General features: G+C 37.2%; 1 protein-coding gene across 1 annotated transcript in view; it reads right to left on the reverse strand.

Moving 5' to 3' along the window:
• The window catches only part of SI (sucrase-isomaltase), a 154,865-nt gene that overhangs the window by 65,767 nt on the left and 65,827 nt on the right, over positions 1–23,271 (reverse strand). The gene's annotated exons all lie outside the window — the stretch shown is intronic.

Below are 23,271 nucleotides of genomic sequence, written 5' to 3' on the forward strand. Positions count from 1 at the left end.
TGTTCTTCTTTGAGTCTTTTGTTGTCCATTACTTGGGTGTTCTCCACATCTGCCTTTGGTTTTCGTAGGTGCTATTACTTTCCTCTATGAAGAGAACATATTTAACTATGTTTTGTAGGCTAGTTCTGGAAGAGGCAAATTCTTTGAGGTTTTCTTTGCGGTGGAAAAATTTTATTTTATTTTCAAAGACATGGGAAAGCTTTCCTGGGTACATTATTCTAGGCCGACTTTTTTGTTATCTTTCTTTAAGAGGCTGCACATATGGAAAAAGAGAAAAATCATTGCTAGAAATAAATCAGTGAGAGACCTCCGTAACGAAAAATTATAAAACGCTGATGAAAGGAAGAAATTAAAGAAATTGATCAATTGACCATGTCAATGGGTTAGAAGAAGGTTATCTATATTGCCTAAGGAAATATACAAATTTAATATAATCCTCCTGAAAATGTAAATAGCATTCTTCATGAAACTAAAAAAATCTGACATCACATAGTTGCAAAAACACCAATAAATGTCAAACTTCTACGGTAAAAGAATCATAATCTTAGATTTCAATATATATCAAAGTTTTATGTTAACCTAAACAATGCAATACAGGTGTAGAAATATGTTTATACCAGTGGAACAGATAGGAAACTTCATAGAAAATATGATTTTATAAAGGCATTAAAATGTTCATTTGAAAGTGTGATCTCTAAAACTGATACTGCTGGGAACACCAGATCTTGGTGCACAGATTTAAATCTTACCCTTCGTTCTCACCTGAAAAAAACATTTCAAAATTCACCATAGATACATAAAAGTTATAGCTACTAAAAGAAAATATAAGAAAAATCTGTAGACATTGGGGCAGGAAAACAATTGTTTCAATAAAAATATTAAAGCATATACAACAAATTAAAATTATAACAATTGCAGAGAGCAGTATAGAGGTTCTTTATACACAGAAATACAAAACTATTGTGTGATCCAATTTTCCTATTTCTTTAAAAAGTGAAATAAAGGGAATTAACAGATTAAACGTTTCCACACAAATTGTGGCACTATTGCCAATAAGAAAAAACTGGAATGAACCAAGTTGTCTATGGGTGGATGCATGGATAAAGAAGAATTGTTATCTATAAACAAAACATTATTTAACTATTAAAAATAACTGAATCTTGTTATTCATAGCAAATTAATGAAACTGGAAGATAATATCATAAGTGAAAGAAGAGAAACACAGATATCACATGCTGTCATCCATTTATGGATCCAAAAAACAGTTACTCTGAATGCATAATAGAGGCCATAAGTGTCTGGGACGAGAGAAGAGGAAAAGTTGAATAACTGATATCAAAGGACACTTATGGGGAAAGAATAAATTATCTTGATCCATAGAATAGTGGGGTGACTACTGTTTTAAAATAACATGTTGGATGGACCAGAGGAGAGATGGCACATTTTCCAAATTTAAAGAAATTATTGGAGAGAAAATTCTAATTATACTATGTTGATGACTATGCACTATGTGATAAATGTGCTGCATTCATTAGAATACAATCAAAAATATTAAAAAGGCTTCAGGCTAAGAAGAAACACTAACGAAGATTAAAAAATGGACAATGTCTCGTGTTGTTATAACTTCTCCATTTTTTAAAAAGAAAAAACAGACTCACCTATAGTTCTAGTAGTATAAGATTTATGTTAAATATTAAGAATCAATAAGCCACGAAAGAGTTATGAGGAATGCCACTTAACCTAAGATTCTAACAGACAAAGATGGGAGTGAAAGGCTGCAAAGCAATAAGGGCTGACAGCTTCCGTGTTCAGTGCACAAATTCATTTTAGGGATAGCCTAAAGAACTGATTTGAGTGACAGAAATCAGACAGAGCAAAATCAGCTAGATAGCAATACCCTGACAGGTGATGATAAACTGAATAAAAATGATAGCAGAGGGGAGGATAAAAAAGAAATAACACAGCTTACAAGGACACACTCTAAAAATGCAACTGTTTCCCCTTTGTAGTAAGAACAAACAGCTTGACATTTAAAGTACCACTGGAAGTCCCTTACCCAGAAAGTCAGTTAAGGTGTAAACCACAGTCGTCTTCTTCAAGGCACCTGCTTTGCGGGAAACAGCAATACTTCAGCTGCCATCTATCACATTCTTCGAGGTCTTCCTCCAAGCTAAGAAGTTTTAATCGCTCCTCATTACATTTTTCACAAACAACATTAATAATAAAAAACTCAGCTTTTTGTGCAACACAATGTTCAAAATATTTTAGGATGATCTTTATGTCGTGTCATAATTCCACTCTGGAATAAACTTCACCAATTCCTAATTCCCTTCAATTTCAGATTGACTCTTCCTGATTCAACACAAATCTCCTGTAATTGGGTTTGTAAAATTAGCTCATCATAGCACATTGATTTACAAATACTTTTGCTATTGCTTTTGTAGCATTTAAGGGTAGTTTTTAAAGAGTTCTTTAAAAATTATCTAGAAGAGTTACATAGAGGGAAAGGGTGAAAGAGAGAAAGTCAGTTAAAGCTTCCATCAGCTTCTTTGCCTCTCAGCAGGAATAGAGTTTTAAAAAATGAATGTGGGGCCCAGCCTGATGGCTCAATTGGCTAATTGCCCCTGGATTTGTACTGGCTCAGTCCTGACTATTGAGGCCAGATTTGTTCTGAGAAAACATTTTTCTAGGTTCAATAAAAATACTAAAACTATCCCTTCCAAGACCAACTTATTCAATGCTTATATGATCATGTATGTGGAAACATACGTTGTTCCTTCCAATTTTTATCCAATACTTACGACCTACCAGCCACATGCATATTATTGTATTAATTTAAGCAATTTTATTTTCCTGTTATCTTTACATATTTTAGCAATAGTGCCATGATTCACAAGAGTATGAATATTAAAGGCACTGTATAATAAAAATTAGAAATCAAAGTAAAAATAGAATAAAAAAGAGAGCAAAACAAAAAGCTAAAGGTAACACACACACAAAGTGTGCATGAGAGCCGTTTACCTCAAGGCATCACCCCACCTTGTGGAAGTGGTACTGATCCATCTCTCACAGGAAGGCAGATCATCAGACTCTCTCCTTGCAGATTATTTTCTTGGATTAAAAGCCTCTCTTTCTCAAGCTAGTCTGCGTGTCTTTGAGCTAACATCTGGTGCAAATCCAGGAGCGGGAGAACCAGTCTCTGGAACCTGATGGGGGTACTTGTCAAGCCTGTAGCAGGTGGTGGGGATGCTGACCCTGCCCACCCCAACCCCTCGTGAAAGGCCAGGAGAGCTATAGACAGTACCTCCTTCTCCATCGCATCCCAGAGACTACATGTATCTGCCCACCACAGACTCTGTACCTTCAGGGCTGGCCACCTCATGCCCAACACAGCCACACTAGGCCACCACTTTAGGAGCATCTCAAAACCCCTGTGACCCTGAGACATCTGGTCACACCAAACACAGTTCTTCTTCTACAAGGTGACTTTTCTTCAATACACATTGGACAAAGTCATGATTTGGTCGGAAAATGGAACATTTTGACCTCCAAATTCTCAAGATCTAGATTGCTTCTGTTTCTGCAAGGGCAGAGGTTAGAAGTCTGCTGTGTTCAACGTTATTTCTGCTCTTTCTCACCCTGTGCCAATGCTGCTCCCTGTCTGCATTCGGGCTGGGATGCGCTGAACCCTCGCCCTCCTCACCTCCATCTCTTTCTAAGCACTCTGACTCCCAAACTTGGACCAAGTAAAATCTACCTCTCTGTTCAGCCTCCTCCACTGCTGCACCCCAATTGCTTGTTTCCTATTCCTGCCCGGCCACTTCAGGACAGAACTCTCTCCAGCTCTTTTCCCGTTTCCCCAGAAATAGCCACAACTGCCCCTTGGTCTTCTGCATTACAGAGCTTGCAATGGTTCTTTCTGTGCTTGAAGCAGCTGCTCTCAGCAGCTGCAGTTTCCGGACAGCACAGTTTCAGCATTCTCTCTCTCTCTCTCTCTCTCTCTCTCTCTCTCTCTCTCTCTCTCTCTCTCTGGAGTGTGGCACAAGGACCTAAACCTTTAGCAGGGAGGGGTGGGCCTGTGGGATAAGAATAAATTGCTTTGTTACTAGTCACACGTTTTTGTAAGGATTTAGCAGAGCCCATCAAAAACAACTGATTTTTAGCTCCTGTTATAGACCCCTAGGGTGATTTTTGCAAGGATAAAATTTCAATTTAAAGGAGATGAATGTTTTCTAAATGTAAACTAAAGTACCCTTATCCTTTTATATTCTATAAACAACATTTGTGTGAGATTAAATATAACTCTTAAGGTATTCTTTATAGCCTTCTTTAAAATACAGAATTAACATCAAAGATAAACTGCCATAGAAATGAAATCCAATCCACTGTTAAAACATTCCAAGTTACAAAATTATCCCATTCGAAGGTCTGACATGGGTTCCTTTGCTAACTCGTATCTGTAAGTCGTTCTTTTATATTAAGATAATCTTTGTGTTCTCTGTTTCTCATTAAGTTCTAAATGTTTAAAAGCAGCAAAATGCATATACTTGTTAAATATTTGAGCGATTGCTTTATGTCAGTGGTTAAATCTGATGTATACTGTGTCACGTAACAGGACATGCTGTAGGACACGTGCAGGATATTAAGTGAATGTGTGTGCCATCTTACCATCATTGACAAAAAGTCAAAACTCATAGTTCAAAATTCGTTACTTTTTTTCCAATTAAGCTCCTGGGAATTTCAAAAGATTTGTTTCTTATTTTAAAGATTTATTTATTTTTATAGGAAAGGCGGATACAGAGAGGAGGAGAAACAGAGAGGAAGATCTTCTGTCCAATGATTCACTCCCCAAGTGACCACCGGAGCCAAGCCAATCCAAAATCAGACGCCAGAAGCCTCTTCCTGGTCTCCCAAGGTTTTGGGCCGTCCTGGACTACTTTCCCAGGCCACACGCATGGCATTTGATGGGAAGCAAGGCTGCCAGAATTAGAACTGGATCTATATGGGATTCTGGTAGATTCAAGGCAAGGACTATAGCTACTAGACTACCATTCTGGGTCCTATCATTCTATAGAAATAATCAACGGTTAGGCTATTTGGATTATAGTAAAAGTACTGTCCAGAGGCAAAGTGGTGTTTTTTTCTTTAAATCATATTAAAATGTGGCTTATACAAATGTCCCAAAGGTATACTTTTCCAATGACCTTTTGTGTGTGCTGTTATTGTTATCATAGTTATTATCTTAATTTTAAAAAGTCCAGAGGCTTAAATAACACAAGCATTTATAAAATCCTGTATGTGCTTACTAAAATGCTGTGTGCAGCAGGCAAGTGCCTCCTCTTGTTGGTAATGAATTTATGGTTCCAGACATGATGCCTTGAAATCATAGTTATACCTTTTTTTGAGTCAAAGCATTTTTTCACATGTTACATTTATTATTATTGTTGTTGTTATTATTATCATTTTATGATACAGTTTCATAGACTCTTGGTGTTTCTCTTATCCCAGCCCCAATTTCCAGCCCCCCCCCACCTAGTTCCTCTATATCATTACTAAAGTATAGTTCTTCATACACAGTCGTATGTCCATCATTGCGGACATGGACAATGGCAGAGTCCAGCTTCCTATTGTCAAGATATAGTGAACAGTTTCATTGTAAGCCCATCTTTGTCGGGAAGTAGAAATGCATACTACATTGTATCCTCACATCTGGATGTTAGTCTCCATTACACAGCTAATGTACATCCCCTTAAATGAAAAGTCATGATACAAAATCAACAATAGAAAGAAAAATAGAAATTTACAATGCCATGAAGTTAGATAACACGTTACTAGATATGACAGTCTCCATTACACATCCCCTTAAATGAAAAGCCACAAAACAAAATCAATATCAGGAAGAAAAAAGAAATTAACAACACTATGAAGTTAAATGTCATGCTACTAAATGACTAACATGTAGCTGAAGAAATAAAAATCAAGAACTTTCTTGCAGAAAATGATGCTACTGTATGATCTATGAGTCATTGAAATCATAATCTATAACTTTTTATTCTCTTGTGCTTGTGATTATAAACCATCTGAGAAAAACAAGAGAAACCCATGTTACCAAAATTTAGAAAGAATTCTGATCCATTGATTGCAATTTTAATGCATTTAAGATCTTGAGAAATTGTTGCTGAAATCGGCTTACTGCTGTGACTTGTAATTTCTGTTGCTATTGTGTGCATTCTTTAAGCCTAAATGGTACAATTTATTAAGAGCTCTGTTTTGACTGATCTATAGCTAAGAGTACTCATAAACCAAGACCACTAATTTAACACAATCCTTTTGGCTCTCATGATTAAAATCTCTGATATGATTTTTTATATATTTTTTTTACATCACTGATGCCTTCGTGCTCAGATTTACCAGTCAGACAAGTTATTCATGTTGGATGGCCATCGTTCTTGAAAATGCATACTTATTTTGTATAGTGTTTTAGCAAATGTACTAAGTGATTTGATTTCTGAGGTAATTTAGTATAATATAAGTTGATACCTGTAAACATGTATTCTCTCAAAGTTATGGCCGGCATCAGACTTTTGCGTAAATGTTTTCTGTGGTTTGAGAATTTTCACTTCATATTGCTAGTTAGAGTTATTTGCCAGCACTTTCCAACCCAGATAGGATGCTTGCACTGTGGTTAGAGGTTTAGCTTGCTATACAACAGCACTGACCTTCACACCACAATATAAAAAAAAGCTCTTCACAGTGTAAGTGCTTAATAACCGGCTCCTGCATGTTAGTATTAACAGTACTACATTTACTTTTACATATTCTGTAATATTATCTTTCTATTACATCAGCAATAATTCACATACGCAATAGTAATAAAGCAAGGTTGCATACTTGATTACAACAAACTGTAAGGATCTATAATGCAATGAAGTCAACACTTTCCAGTAAATTGTGGAAATTTTGCAATTTCCGATTGTGCAAGTGGTGCATTGTGACTGGTGAGATGTTCTTAACCACCCACTACGCTGCTCTTAGCATATCAACACTCCAATGCATTCTCACAATTAATAACAATTCCTGTGATTTTGAGAGAGATAAAATTGCAACTATTTTTTTCATCAATGAGGCAATGTCAGGTCAGCTATTTTAATAACATATATGTGATGGTGTGGCAGATTTATAATTCTTTCCCTCAGCTATCTTTATCTGCAGAATCTTATAATAAAGCACATTTTGTGGGAAAAATAGCTATCTTTATTGACATCTGTGAAATGAAACCATAAGTGACAACTTGAGGCTGACCCAGTGGAGGATAAATAATACAGGTGTTGTGGGCACTTGGACAGGCAGCTGTGAGCAGGTTAGCTGCTGTTGCAATCCACTCAAAGTCTTTGCTTCCTTGGTGCTTTTCTGAAGACAAAAAGGGGCATAAAATTGTCGAAAAGATGAGAACAAGGGCTGGTAAGGCTCCTTTTCTCAAGCATTGAAAGCTTGGCATAATACGACTCTTTGGTGCGCTTACAGAGAACCCGTTTCTTTCTCTCTGTATGAAAAGCTTAAGCGCTTACTCTCAAGCAGCAATATTAGGCAAGATAAATTCACTTACTCTATTTGGAGATGACAATGTGTCTCTACAAGTATAAAATCTGACAGTCAACTAGTTCTAGCTTGAGTTCGATTCTCACAGTGCTCCACGTGTTCTCATGTGAATAAATTATAACAGACTCATTTATGCTCATGGTTAGGAATTCCACCTAGAACTTTATTTTTTCAATGATAGGAAAATAACCATGTGAATATTCTATTTTAGATTATTTCTATTTATTTTAAGGAGGTAAGGCAAGGGAGGAATGGACCGGGGAAAGAAAGAGAGAGAGAGAACGCTAGTTTCCATCAAATGGTACAGTCAAAATATTTTGACAGTGATTAGGGCTGGGCCAGGCTGAACCCATTAGATTGCAATCCAGTTAGAGTACCCCATGCAGATAGCAGGTACCCATGGTTTGTGCGTGTTTGGTTGGTTATTGTTGTAAAGATTCACTTCATTATTTGAAAGCCAGTTGCAGAGAGTGACACACATGGGGCTGGGGGAGAGATTTCATCCTTAGATACCCCCCGTGTCAAACCTACACCAGAATGAAGTGAGGAGAGAGAGGCTCCACCTGGGTCGTTGCCATGGGTTCAGGGATTAAGCACTTGACTATCTTCTGTTGCATTTCCAGGGGCCATTAACAGGGAGTTGCATGGGAAGTGGAACAGCTGAAGTACAAACCAGCAACCATTATGTGATGCAGGCATGGTACACAGTGGCTTTACCCACTGTGCCACGAGACTACAAGAGCAGCCCGACACCTACACTAGGTGGGTGCCCCGAGAGAGGTTCCTTCAACACTGCACCAAGGGCCCGCCCTGCGGCTGTTACTTTCATTAATGTTGTTGCTGACTATCAGGATAATTTGAGGACTGAATAACGGGTATGAACTCCTCTCTAAAAAATTCAGATATAATTTAAAATTATATTTTAGGAACATTAATATTCTTTAGTTGAAAGCTGTTGATATAGTCAAATCAAGGCAACTTTATGCTAAGAAATTGAAGTTTTAGAAAATAATGCATCCATAATTCATAAAATATTTAAAATCAGTATCTAAAATTTGCTATTTTATTGCAAGTATGTATATCATTATTGTCAGTAACCACTTAGAGAATCAGATTTGCATATGCCTCCCAATTCCTTCACATTGATGAAATTATTTTACTGGTCATTTATATCCAGACACACTGGTCCCAGTAGTCCCCAGTGCTATCCTTTTTATGTTTTCCAACAAATAAGGACAAAATAAAGCAACATCACACATATTTTGCATATTTCACGTACAGTTAGTACTGAACAAAGTAATTACAATGGAAGTAATTTTAGCCTTTCAATATTAAAACCTGTGTTTTTAGTAAAAATAAATAAATCTTTAGAGATAGGAAACTGCTGGGGTTTGACACTAAGGTGAAGTGGATTAAGCCACTGTTTACAGAGCTGACATCCCATTTGGACACCAGGTCAACCTGGGTTCCTCTACAATCCAGTTAGGCTGTAACACCTGTGAGTGAGAGCTGAGACTATGGGTGGGTCACGCCAGGTTGTGTTCCAGCAACTGCCAGCACATGCAAGATCCATGACTAAGAATGGGTCTTAGCATGAGGAAAAGTAGACACCTCATTGGAACAAAACCAAGAACTCAAAAATAAACCTATGGATTAATGATCCACAGATTTTTTTTAATAGTGGTGTAAAATTGATCCAAAGGAATCAAAAATAGTCTTTTCAACAAGAAATCCTTGGACAATGCTTGGGCGGTACATGAAAAGAATACACTTGGAGTCTAGCATCATAAACAAAGGAGAAGTAAAAAGTAAGGCACAGAGGTAACAGCTGTGATTGCAAAATTCTCTAAAATGAGTTCAATCTTCAAGAATTTGGATTCAATAGATCCTTTTTTGACAAGAACATCAAAAATTCAATACTAAGAAAATTTTTTTTAAATTTACTTTTATTGGAAAGGAAGATTTACAGAAAGAAGGAATCATGGAGAAAAAGTTTTTCCATCTACTGGTTCATTTTCCAAGTGGACACAATGGCCAGAGCTGAGCTGATCCAAATCCAGAATTCAGCAGCTTCTCCCAGGTCTCCCGCAACAGTGCAGGATCCCAAGCTTTTGCGACATCCTCCACTGCTTTCTCAGCCCACAGCAGGACGATGGGTGGGAAGTGGAGCAGCTGGAACACAAACTTGTGCCTGTATGCCACTGAAAAGTTTTAAAGTAGTGATTCCAAAATACTTTCTAAAAAGTGGGAAACTATGAACAGAATACTTCTAGCTTGAAAAACCATTAATCATATTGTTTTATTAATACAAGACATCCAGAATAGGAAATATAGAGAAGTGGGAAATACATATATTGTTATAAGCTTGGAGAATGGTGAGCAGAAGCAGACACTGGGGTCCATGACTAAGCTATGATGCTTCTTGGTTGATTAACAGATTATTCAAAAATAGGTGACATTTAACTATGTCTATGGATATAATAAAAAAGTGAGTATTTTAAATTTGTAAGTTAGGAGTGAGAAATATATCTCAAAAAACTGTCAACAATAAAATTTGAAATCAAAGATGTGGACTTAATACTGTTAGTATAAATGTTTAATTTTAACAAGTTAGATGTACTTTTCAAGATGTCACTTTTACACTAAAATGGGTCTGGTGTCAAACAGATTTTGGGAAAACAGCATAAATTCATAAGCCAGCTACTACTATTTGCTAAACGTGTGCTTTTGGTAATTTCGCATCATCTCTGAACCTGTTTGCTTACATGTAACTGAATGACCATCTGATACAATGTCAGATGCAGAACGAAGATAAGAAGAAAAGGAGATGTGAGCTTGTCACGTTAGTGCCTAGGGCAAGCTGAGTTTTAAACAAATTCAGACAATTCTACTATAGATCTGACAGTGAAGACACAGGTAGCTAGTTTTCTATTATGTCTGTTATATGATCACTTCCGCTTTTTTTTTTTTCAAACTATGCACTTGTTACCAGATAGGACCCTAAGTTTATTTCCAAAATGCCAAAAGCTAGGGTCAGCAAAGTGGCTCAACAAGCCAATCCTCCACCAATAAGCACCACCTGTGTTGTTGGTCATGGGCATATGGGTGCCAGTTCGTGTCCTGGCTGCTCCACTTCTGATCCAGCTCCCTGCAAGTGGCCTGGGAAAGCAGTGAGGGATGGCTCATGTCCTCGGGGCCGAGTTCCCACATGGGAGACCTGGAGGAGATTCCTGGCTGCTTGCTTCGGGTCAGCTCAGCTACTGTCATTTGGCCATTTGGGAAGTAAAGCGCTAGCATCCAGTAAATCAGCTTTCTCTATTTCTCCTTTTTTTATATAAATCTGCCTTTCAAATAAAACAGAATAAATATTTTAAGTGCTTAAAACTAAATTTCAAACATTTACCATTTTAATCTGAATATTGTTTTTAACACTTCTTTGTTAAAATTTTACATTATTATGAGGCAATTCATGTTTTCTTTAATTTTGATTCAGACACAGTGTATCTTCCTGTCTAATTCCTGCCCAGAGGAATAACAATGTCAGGGAGCAGTACTAGCAGGACAGAGCAGTAGAGCCTGCTCTTGGCCTGAGGGCAATGGGGAAGCTATTGAAAGAATGATTTTAGAAGAAAAAAAAGGGGGCTTATGCCTCAGAATTGAATGTAATGGAAAATGGTAAAGACAATTTGTGAATGAAAATCATCCACAATGTTTAGAAGTAGAGTGTTATGCTCATGAGAACAGTATTTTCAGAAGGAGATTCTCCAGTGGCTCAGGACCATGTCAGGGCTTCCAGCAAATGGTGACACCACAAAAAAGTATGACACACACCTAAAAAATAAGGGAGTGCATATACAGTGTACAAACACTGATGTTATTTCTATGGCCTCTTTCAGCCACTTAATAAGCCTGCAGGTAATAATGAAAGTCCTCCTGAAACTTAAATCGTTCCATATTTTTAATATGTTTTGATTGAATCAATATATTTAGAAAAAAATAACAATGGGTACATATTTTAGCTAATTTTGTGCCTATCGGCATGAAATCAGTTGACTACATTTTCCATATGCTTGTAAAAGTCCCTTCCATTTCTAGGTGTCAAATTATTGTGATTAATGATACAACATTTTTGATGGATTGCAGTTCTACAGAATCAAGACACAACATGAATACATCAAAGACTCTACTTGGTGTGAGGAACGCTGGATCAAGAAAGAATTTAACTTCACATATAACACCTATCACGCCAATCATTTTCCTTCTGCAAAATGCAAATACAATGTCCACAATTGTATATTTTAACCAAGCACAATAAAAGTGGCAATTATTTAAATTATAATAGTATATGGAATAATTATAGAAAGCCGGAAGAAAGGATGAGGATAGTTTGCTACACACAAGATACTATATGCCAGACATGACTTACAAATTCAAAATGTGCTTTCTGATAATCTGTCAAAGATTTGTCTACTTAACCGTTTCCACACTAGGAAGACTATCTAGGGAGCCAGAATGGTGGCTCAAAAGGGTAGCCCTCCACCTGCTATTCCTGCATCTCCATATGGGCCCCAGTTCTAGTTCTAGCCACTCCAGGTCTGACCCAGCTTCCTTCCCATGAACAGAAGAAGCAATGAAGGATGGCACAAGTTCCTGGGACCCTGCACCCATGTGGACCACCTGAAAGGCGCTCCTGGATCCTGGGTTCAGTTTAGTTCATCTTCAGCCATTGTGGCTATTTGGGGCATGAACCAGTGGATGAAGATCTGTTTGTGTGTAGGGGGTTGTATTTTATCCTTTCTTCAAATCTACTGTTCAAGTAAAAATAATAACATCATATAATAGTAATAACAAATAATAATAACATCATGTCTATACCTAAGACTTGAGGTGTTTTCCCTTGGTAGTCTATCAAAAAGCTTGCATTGACAACGAATATCAAGCTAGAAAATAAAACAATGGGGTTGATTTTATCATGACAAAGTCTTGTGTAGAACACTCAACTCTATAAGTAGTCTAGAGTTGTTCATGAAATGTTCTATGTCAGATTTGTAGTATAAGTGAAACATCGATGCTTGTTCAGGCATCCTTTTTTATTTTTATTTTTTTTACTTTTAAATTATTTTTCCTGAAAGTTTTTTTTTTTTAGGCTCAGGAATTTCCCCTTCCACCCTCCCTTTTGCCCCCCCCCCCACTGGTTTCCCCTATATTGTAACAATAGTTGAGTCCCTCAACAATACTCCCAAGACCTTCAGTGTGCTTTAAAGTCTAGGCTGACATTGTTGATATAAAAGTGTTACTTCCATCATCTGAGGAAAGTCGCTTCCAATTGTGTATGTTATGTTTTCAAGGCTCAAATGAGCTATGTTTTGAAGTCACATCTTCCAGGAAAATTAAATATGCTTCAGGGACTTCAATTTGAGTCTCGGTGTGTTCTACATTTAGTCACCTCTTAAGAAATAGTCCACAAGACAAATATTTCTCTAAAACACAATTTTGGGTATTCTTCAACTTGGAGAATAATGAAGCTTGAATTCCTGAAGTTGTATAAAGTATAGTAACAAGAACGATAGCAGAATTAAATGTACAAAAATACCTCCCCCACCCAAATACCGCCCTCCCCTCCAACAACTAAAGAGAATTATAGAAGCGGATTTAGAACACTTTAAGCAGTTTTTATAAAACTAGCCCTCTTGATGGTAACTGCCATCTTCCTCTTAAGGTGCACCTGTTGCCACCCCACGTCCTGTGGGGCAAACGAGGCTCAGGAAGAATATCTGTCAGGCAGTTCATGTCTCCCACTGAAGCAAAGTGTCTGTTTCTCTTGTCTGGATTGCAAATATTTCTTAGACAAGTTCAGGTATATTGTGGCTAACCACAGTCCACCTTTGTCTACAAAGCACTTTTTCCTCTGCTTTGTGGTGCATGGATGAATCTGTACTATGGTTGTACAAGTCTATGTTTCTGTCTGTAGATCCTTAATAAATCACACTCTATGTGACTCTGGATTTATCCAGCCACAGCCCTTTATTTTTCTCTGTCTGAAGACATCCTATTCCCTTGGCAACTGATTTTTGGAATTTCATTTTTCCAAAGCAGTTCATTTAAATGTAAAACAGTGACTTCTGATAATTTTATTGATGTATTTGAAATAGTTGATTTGAAAACAATCTTATTGATATAATCAAATAGTATTTATTTATTTATTTGTAGCCTTATGATCAAATTAGTGAAGCACCCTTCTCATTCTCTTACCGTTTCTGGTGTTGGAGCATATCAGTTCCTCCATTCAGATTTATTATAGAGGAATAATGTTATGCTAAACTACAGTCACTGTGGAACAGCGAACTTTGTTTTACCTGACTGGGATGAAGAATCCATTTACTGACCCACTTCTATTTTTTTTTCCTCTCTGCACCCTTCAAAGCCTGGATTAATCACTCTTCTAACTTTGGGTTGGCATTCATTAAAATATCAAAATGAGGCAGAACATACGATATTTGTCTTTCTGTGTCAGGCTTATTTCACAACATAATAACCTCCAAATGCATCCAATTTACTCTAGAAGCTAGGGTTTCATTTTGTTCAATGGCTAAATAGTATTCCAGTGTGTATTTCTACATGCACATTATTTTATTTCCATTAGTCAATAAACACATGGATTTATTCTTTAACTTGAATACATCAGTCAAATGTTACATAATTTTCAACTTTTTGAGGAGCTTCTACACTATACTCCATATGTCTTCATTATCTTTTACCCTCAGTAACAGTGTAAACCTCCCCAATCTTCCAAACTCTTGCTGACATTTATTATTTTGTATTGTTTATAATAATTATTCTAACTAATGTGCATTAATCAGTTAACTCAAAAGGCATGGAATATGTCCTCACAATGTATCTTGTACTAAATCATGGTAAAAGTTTCTTATATTAAGATGTGTTTCTGGGCCCGGCGCGATAGCATAGCAGTTAAAGTCCACGCCTTGAACTGACCAAGATCCCATATGTGTGCCGGTTCTAATTCCAGCGGCCCCCACTTCCCATCCAGCTCCTTGCTTGTGGCCTGGAAAAGCAGTCAAGCATGGCCCAAAGTCTTGGGACCCTGCACCTGTGTGGGAGACCTGGAAGAGGTTCCTGGCTCCTGGCCAGGGAGTAATTTTGTCTTTCAAACATACAGTATGAAACATCACAGTTGTAATGAATCTACACCTTAAATTATTTTTAATTTTTAAATATTTTGTTTGTAACTGATCCGTCTGATTTACAGATATAAGTCTATGCACATCACAATATTTCCTTCCTCTTCCCTGTTTGGGTTTTTATCTTTAGCCTTTGCTAGGTTCAGGCATCTCTAAGGCATGATGCTGGCATAGGTTGCGGTCTGCCTCCTAAGTGACCTCTCCTTCTTGATGGAGACCAGGTCCCTTAAGTCCCATAGTTATTCATGGGAGCAAGATCATGCTGGAGCCATGGCTCCCTTTGATAAGGCCTGCACCATGCACAGGCATAAATGTTTGGAACGCCAGCTTAGTCAAGGCCTGGTGGCCATGAAGACCATGCAGAAAGGGGTCATAGGCCTATGTTCATAAGGAATTGTTCACTTTACTGCAAACTGCTCTACAACCAGGAGGTCAGAAACCAAAACAACAAAAAATGAATATGACTGCTAATAATTATTCATTGCTTGGCCTAACACAATAGCCTAGTGGTTAAATCCTTACATGCCTGGAATCCTATATGGGCACTGGTTCCTTTCCTGGCTGCTTTGCTTCCCATCCAGCTCCCTGCTTGTTATCTGGAAAAGCATTAAAAGGTGGTCCAAAACCTTGGGACCCTGCATCTGCATGGGAGATCTGGAACAAGCTCCTGGCGTCTGGCTTCGGAGCCTCTCTGCTGTGGCCACTGTGGCTACTTGAGATGTTAACCAGCAGATGGAAGATCTTTCTCTCTGTTTCTCCTTCACTCTGTGAATCTGCGTTCCAATAAATAAATAAATCTTTTCTTTAAAGATTCATTTTATTTTTATTACAAAGTCAGATATACAGAGAGGAGGAGAGACAGAGAGGAACATCTTCCATCCGATGATTCACTCCCCAAGTAAGCGCAATGGCCGGTGTTGTGCTGATCCGAAGCCGGGAACCAGGAAACTCTTCAGGTCTCCCACGCGGGTGCAGTGTCCCAATGCATTGGGTCATCCTTGACTGCTTTCCCAGGCCACAAGCAGGGAGCGGGATGGGAAGTGGAGCTGCCGGGATTAGAACCGGCGCCCATATGGGATCCTGGGGCATTCAAGGCAAGGACTTTAGCCTCTAGGCCACGCCGCCGGGCCCAAATAAATAAATCTTTAGAAATAATTATTGTAGCCTGCAATGACAATACATAGTAAATAATCACAGATCCTCAGAATTGCGCCATGTTTTATTTGTGCATCTATAACAAAAATTCGACTCAGGGCGTTGCTTTTGTTGTGCCTGACAGTTCCAAGAGTCAGCTCTCATCCCCACTGCTTCTTCATCTTTGTTGTTCATCATAAATTCTTCCATATTTATAATTGATTCAATGCTCATCTCTCAACCTTGCTTCTCATGATTACTGCATGCTGGCACATGACACCTCCTTCCATCAAACTCACTTGTTCCCACCTTCATTTTTTTTTCTTCATGTCCTTTTTGTTTTTAAATTATTTATTGAGCTAGTATACTTTAAGCTTACGTTTTTAGTAAAATGGCTTAAAGCATCACAAAATTAGCTGAGGCAAAAATGACAGAATAGAGTGAGGGCAGGTTTAAATAGATGGAGAAACTGTGAGGATGCAATTCCAGGAAATAGGAGAGGACAGGACGACAGGAGAGGGACACCTGGTCACCTGAAGACTCAGGGAAGCAGCACAGGCAACAGAGCAAAGCTGTAGTGACCAGGGAACTCATCAGACATCAGAGCTCCACCTGTAACCAGGTGGGAGAGGGAGTGAGGAACTCACCTGAGGATCTCAGGCACAGGACTGTCTGTCCTTTTGATCTGCTTAATCTGACCTTGTTCAAAGCGGAGTGGCAGAGCTTAACAGGTGGGTGTAGACACCAACCAGTGCCACATGGGGTACCATTTTGTATAATGAGGAAAAGGTTGTGGGCCTGGAGGTACAACAGCAAGCTGCACATGTGCTAGGAAAGGAGTAAAATTGCTTCCAGCTCAAGGCAGTGCACTGGTCCCACAGGGAAAGCAACAACAACTTGGTATCCGATAGGTTCCACCTAAAATAAGTCAAGGTGGCCCCCAGAGCTAATGACCAGCAGGCTCTGACCTCCTCCAGAACCACATTGGGTATCACTTTGGGTACTCAAGAAAAAGCTGTGAGACTAGAACAATAGTGAGCTGCACATGCACTAAGCCAGGAGAGAACTCACTCCAGGCTCAACACAATGCACTGGCTCCACAGGAAATACAGTACTAACTTTGCATCCTACATCCATCCACAAAGGTCTGGGTGATCAGCAGAGCCAACAGTCAGCAGGTCCCAGCAAGACCTACGCTGCTGACAAATCTGTGATTTAGCACAGCTGGTGCCTGTACACCATCACAGGGTTTGAGAGTAGTGTGCCAGGAGATGGGATGACGGAGACCACGATGGAACCCTAGCTCAAGATCCCAAGACTGAACCTCACTGAGGGAGTCGAACAAGTGGCTACAAGGAACTGAGTATTGAACACAATCAGTGAAGTTGGCCTGTAGACCTTGGGCAACACAGCTTAGAAACCAGACTTAAGAAAAATCTGTTAAGCAGAACAGCAATGAGCAAGAGCAAAGAGAGAGCCAATCCTACTTGTTTAAAGTTAATTTTATTTCTATTTTAGCCTATATATTATGCATAAGACAGTAGAAATTCTAGTCAATTTTTCTTCTTATGTACCTGTGTGTTAGAGAGTTATTTTCATTCTTTAAAAAAATGTCATTTTTCTTTTCTTGTATTATTCGATTTTGGTTTAATTTTGATTCACTATTACTAAAAGAATTCTCCTTGTCAGCAAAAAACAGAGAATAGTATTCAAATATCACATGAAAATGAATATGATAGAAAACTACAAATACATTTTCTTTTTTTTTTAGTAATGAAATACAGATCTTCCATCGCATTTTGTGCATAACTTTTGAAATCTCTTTGTAGTTCTAATTTGAATTAGAGGAAGTCACTGATCTTAACAATTCTCAGACTCCATAATTAAACTGAATGCGATATTTTCTAGTATCTTCAAACATTAGTTTTCAACTTTTCTGAGCATCTTGTAAGCCTGCTAAGTCGTGGGAATGGTCCTGCGGAAGTTTGGAAACAAAGTGGAGGGGAGTCAGCCCAGTCCCTTCACCCCAGGGATCCATCTCGCTGCTGAAGTTGATAAAATATTGTGTTTTCTCGATTGTAAATTTCAACATGGGATTGTTTACACCATTTAATCTCAGGAGCTTGATCTTTTTTTTTTTTTTTTTTTTTTTTACATCCCTCAGGCTGATCTTGATTTAATTTATTTCATTGTCTGAATTATGAAGTCTTTGCTCTTCCTCCAGTTTCATCTCCAGTACACTATTTTCCATTGTAGGAATACATGCATACGGCTTTAGCAGTTAAACTAGTTAGGAGACTGGTGTTTCAGGCTGAAAGACATGTATTCGAGCACTTAACAATTTCCAGCCTCACGCTCAGGTAAGACACTCGACTTCTTTTATATTCCCCAAAACAAAAAACAACAACAAATCACTATTTGTAGCAAATACCTGTTGAATTCAGCAACACGTCTTTCTATTTAAAATTGCCACATTTCCACAGTTTTTGCCCTCAGTGCCTCAATGAATGGGACGGCCATCTTTCTAGAGAACCAACCCTCAGAACAGATCTGCTCAGGCAGCCGAAGAGCCAGCTCTTCCAGCGGAAGACAGATGGCTGTTGCTTTCAAAGAGTTGCAAAAAATTGAAAGAAGATCGAAACTTTTCGTATTTGCACAGCTAATCTTTATAGCCTTGGGAAAATTTGTTTCTGTAAAATGAAATATAGAGGAACTATGTCAAGATGATTCCAAAAATTTAGAGGACTCAAGTAATATTAATTTCAGGTGCACTGAACTATTTTCAATCATAAGAATAAATTTGGCTGACAGCTTACAGTGCTAAAATTAAATCCATGCCTTTCACTTTGTAATAAGAAATGGTCATTTGCTGTTTCAAAGGAACCAGCATGTATATCCACAAGTTTGTGTTGCTTTATTGAACTAGTCAACTACCATGACTTGTCCAGCAAGACTATAAACTTCTAATACTACCCAGTCATCAAGAGTTGATTTATTTTTTCAAACAGTCCAAAAACTAAAAATTATGACATTCTTTAAATAATTCAAAGCAACTCCTTGAAATTCATGCCAGAAATGAAAAATATAAATATATGAATCAAAATGCCATAAAAACTTTCATTTGCATTCTTTGATTTGTACAATTCTGGAATACCTAGGAAAGTCTACGGCATGATAATTTGCAACTTTGCAGTGGCATACATTTTAATCATGCAGATACTCCAAGTTCTATGAGTGGAAGGGATGCATTTATTCAGGGAGTGAGCCTAGCTCACTGCACAGGCCACATTTCAGTACCATTTCCTCTGCTCCATTTGGTTAGGCTCCTTAAGAAAAATCTGAAAGATGTCTTTAACTTACTCAATTATATCTGTATGTATAAAATTCAGACCTTTGACTCTTATGGATGGGTATATAAAATTTAATTTTCTAGTAAATATATATAGTAAACAAACCACTCTAAAAATAAGCAAGCAGGGACTGGCTTAGTGGTATAGTAGGTTAAGCCTACTATTTCTGTTTCAGTTTTTGATATTCTATTGTGGCTTTTCAGTTAAGGGGATGTATAATAATTGTGTAATGGAAACAATCATATCCAGATGTGAGGATACAATGCAGTATGCATCTTTACTTCCAGATCAAAGATGCACTCCCAATGAAACTGTTAACTGTACCTTGACAATAGGATGCTGGACTCTCTACTATTGTCCATGCCCACAATGATGGACATATGACTGTTTATGAAGAACTGTACTATTGAAATAATATAGGGGAACTCAGTGGGGAGGAGATTTGGGGAGAAGGTAAGAGAAATCCCAGGGTCTATGGAAGTATAAAATGATGATAATTAAAAAAGAAAAAAATATTAAATTAAATATAAAAAAGAAAATTGAAAAAAAGATCTCATACCAAAAAAGTGTCAAATTATATGTTAAATACCTAATGTCTTATACTCAGTAATTTCTTATTAATGGACTATTATGTTGATTAGAGTGTTTGTTACAGATATTATTTTCTAGGATTGTTTTTAGAATTCCTTGTGGATGTTGTTTCTGATGCATCCATGTTGAAACTGCCTCAAATACTATCCATTTTAGCCATTGTGTCCAAAGCTTCAAGGTTAATATTAACAAAACACTAGAATGAATCCAAGCATAGCTGTCATTCAATTGCATTTTATGTCTTACAAATCCTTAGGTCAACATTAACTTACTTGCCAAATGTGTATGAACTGCTTACTCTTTGGTGAAATTAATTCCATGTAATTTTTAAAATAAAATCTGTTAAATGCATATTCTAGTAGAAAACATTTAGACACAGAAACAAGAAAGTAATGAAATCATGGGAAGCCAAGTATTGTTTCATCTTATTGTCAAGATAGAGTAAACAGTTTCTTTAGGAGTTCATCTTTGCTCTGAAAGTACAGGTGCGACTGGGAAAGTCTGTCCCTTTCTGTTGCTCTTTCAAGGAGATCCAAATAAACTTTAAATGCAAGAGTGCATACCTATTAAATACCAGAAGTTATCTGTCATCAAAGTCATGTTTACTGAGTGTGAGGAGGAAGAGAACCACCACAGGAAAACATGAATGACCTGGAGAGTAGAGAGCTGTGCTTGGGCCAGCTGGCTGGGCAGTGTGCAAGACAGCACGGCTCTGCTCGGCCTCACATATTCTTAGAGATCAGCACATTGTGGCTTGGTTCTTCTTGTGTGCTTTTTCTGAGGAGTTGAGAAGAATGGAATATGCTTGGTGCTTCAATTTATTTATTTGTTTGTTTTCAGACTATAAAAGCAAGACTGTGATTCACCAAAAGACAGAGTGATTAGCATCATCGTGTCTTGTTGTTAACCCTCAATCATGAATAGGGTGGGTCCAGTTGTTTTCCCTGTTGTGTGGTATTTGCAAAATGACCTTGTTTGAGAGTGATACGAAGCAGTGTTTATGTGAAACGGAAAACAACAGGATCCAGCTGTTAGAATTGAGACAACTTCCAACTTCCGATAGTGGTACAATCACTAATATTTTCAATTCTCAATAAAAAGTAAATATGTTTGTTTATACCTGTTTTTATGACTCTCTGGGAGAAACTCAAGAGTAACTTTGGATAAATGAATATAAATGCATATAAATTTAATTTCATTGAATGCAAAATTAATGCCCTCTAAAAACGTTTGCATCCCAATTATACTTCGAGATGTGATAACTGCAAATTCCTTGTCAGCATCTAATTTTCGGTAATTTATTTGTGAATTCCCTCAATGACTGCAGAATTTGTTAGAAACAACTTAAATGTATTATCATTTTTCTGCTTTCAATGTTATTCTTGTGGTTTGCCTTGGTCCTTTGACTCTGAGTTGGGAGTGTCTTTGGTGTTCCTCTGTAACTGTATGATTTTTCTCATTAGAGAGGAGTTATATCAAGACATAGATGAATTGGTTAAATATATTCTAAGCAAACAATGCTTAATGTCAATAAAAATATGCTAGAGACTTTCTCATAGAATGAATGAGCTAGGATGATTTATTTGACTAAATAGAATAACTAGACATTTTTTTTCCTCCTATGTGTAAGTCAACGCTAGAGAAGAAAATTTAGATTCTCATTTGGAAAAATCTGAAATAATATTTGTGTAATCACTAAACTTTTACGATAAAATTATAATCTCTGAAATGCTGGTTTCCAGAGACAGGGCATGGCTGCACCTGCCGCTGATGAGAGTTGATGTTGTCAATGTTGTCTCCGCCCACAGTGCACTGTGAGGACCAGAGGCAGGAGCTTTAGAAACCCTGAGCAACAAATGCTTCTTTTTAAAGATGTCAATTTTCAGCAATACACAAAAGTGGCCTAAACTGAATAGAACAATTTCAAAAATACACTTTTCATATATTTAAATACATTTATTTTTCTGTCTTATCATTATGCATACACATTAAGAAGTAATTAAATCTTGTTACAAGTATTGATCCATAACTTAAATCTACTGAAGAACCTATTATATACAATTTACACTTATACAACATTTTACTTATTTTAACAATCGACTGTTTTAATTATGTTCTAGTCACACACATACATATCCAGTAACTGGTTACAGTTTTAGCTAATTATCAGCAGGAGTAAATAGAACTATTCAAGTCCTACTAAATATGTTTAAATAAAGAATTCTGGCTCTGCATTATTATTGGTGTACACTGTTCAATAACTACAAGAAGAACATGGTAAAATTACATTTTATAAACTACAGAAAGCCAGAAAATTTGTAAATGCCATGAAATTAAATCCAGTTCTTAATTTCATCTTCAGAGTTGAATGTTGAAGGTGACCTTCAGAGCCAGTATATTTCTATTGGGTCATCGAGAGTAACACCATTTAGTGTCAGATTAATGTTTAATGTCTACAAAGAAGGAAAATTAGAATTAATCATTTGATCAACAGCATATGTTTTCTGATGTTTTTAAGCTAGTATTATTTCCATTGAAACATATTCCATGAGCAAAGTGCTAATTTTTTTCTGTGTGGTTAAATTTTTATTTTAGACTTTACAACTCTTTCATTAACAATTCACACCATCCACTTATTTTATCGATGATGAAAATGAATTCTAGAGAGGTTCAATATCTGTCAAAAGAGAAGGAATCACTTTGATTTCATTCATCTTTCTATATAACTCCTAAATATAATTATATATGTGTATAACTATACTCTTTGAATATATTTCCCTATCCTCAACTGTAAGTTATTGGAACTCAAAGTTTGAATTTAGACTTACATTCTATTATTGCTAGTTCAAAGTAGCTTCATAGGAAACTTAATTTACCAACTGGGATTTTAATTATGTGTGCTCCTTTTGCTTCCTGGAGAGAACAACTACCAGCCCTTCACTTGGTCATGCATGGAGACAATCCATGAAGAAGCCTTGGTCAGAAAGCTGTCATGATTTTATGAGACCTCCTCATTGCCATTTTATTTTCTGCTCACCTACATCACCTTCTGTGATTCAGCTCAGAAAACTCTGATTTCACCATCCAAAATACTCCACTGGGAGGAAGAAATGTAACCTTTCATTGTTACCTAGCATACACCAGTGGCTTTTCTGAGCACTTTATAAAATTACTGCTTACTAAAACACTGGAATTTGTCATCAATTTACCATATTTACAGTGAGTTTAAAAGGCAGGAGTTAGAGGTTTGTCTTAATAACTATCAGTAAAATGGATCTATTCTATATTAATACTTAAGGTGGCTCTTTTATACCAAATGTGTGAAGCAGGGCATAGTACTGTGGCACAGTGGGTTAAGTTGCCACATGCTGCACTGGCAGCCCTGAACATCCAGTTCA

This window comes from Ochotona princeps, chromosome 3, assembly GCF_030435755.1.
Source record: "Ochotona princeps isolate mOchPri1 chromosome 3, mOchPri1.hap1, whole genome shotgun sequence".
In the NCBI taxonomy this organism is placed as follows: domain Eukaryota; kingdom Metazoa; phylum Chordata; class Mammalia; order Lagomorpha; family Ochotonidae; genus Ochotona; species Ochotona princeps.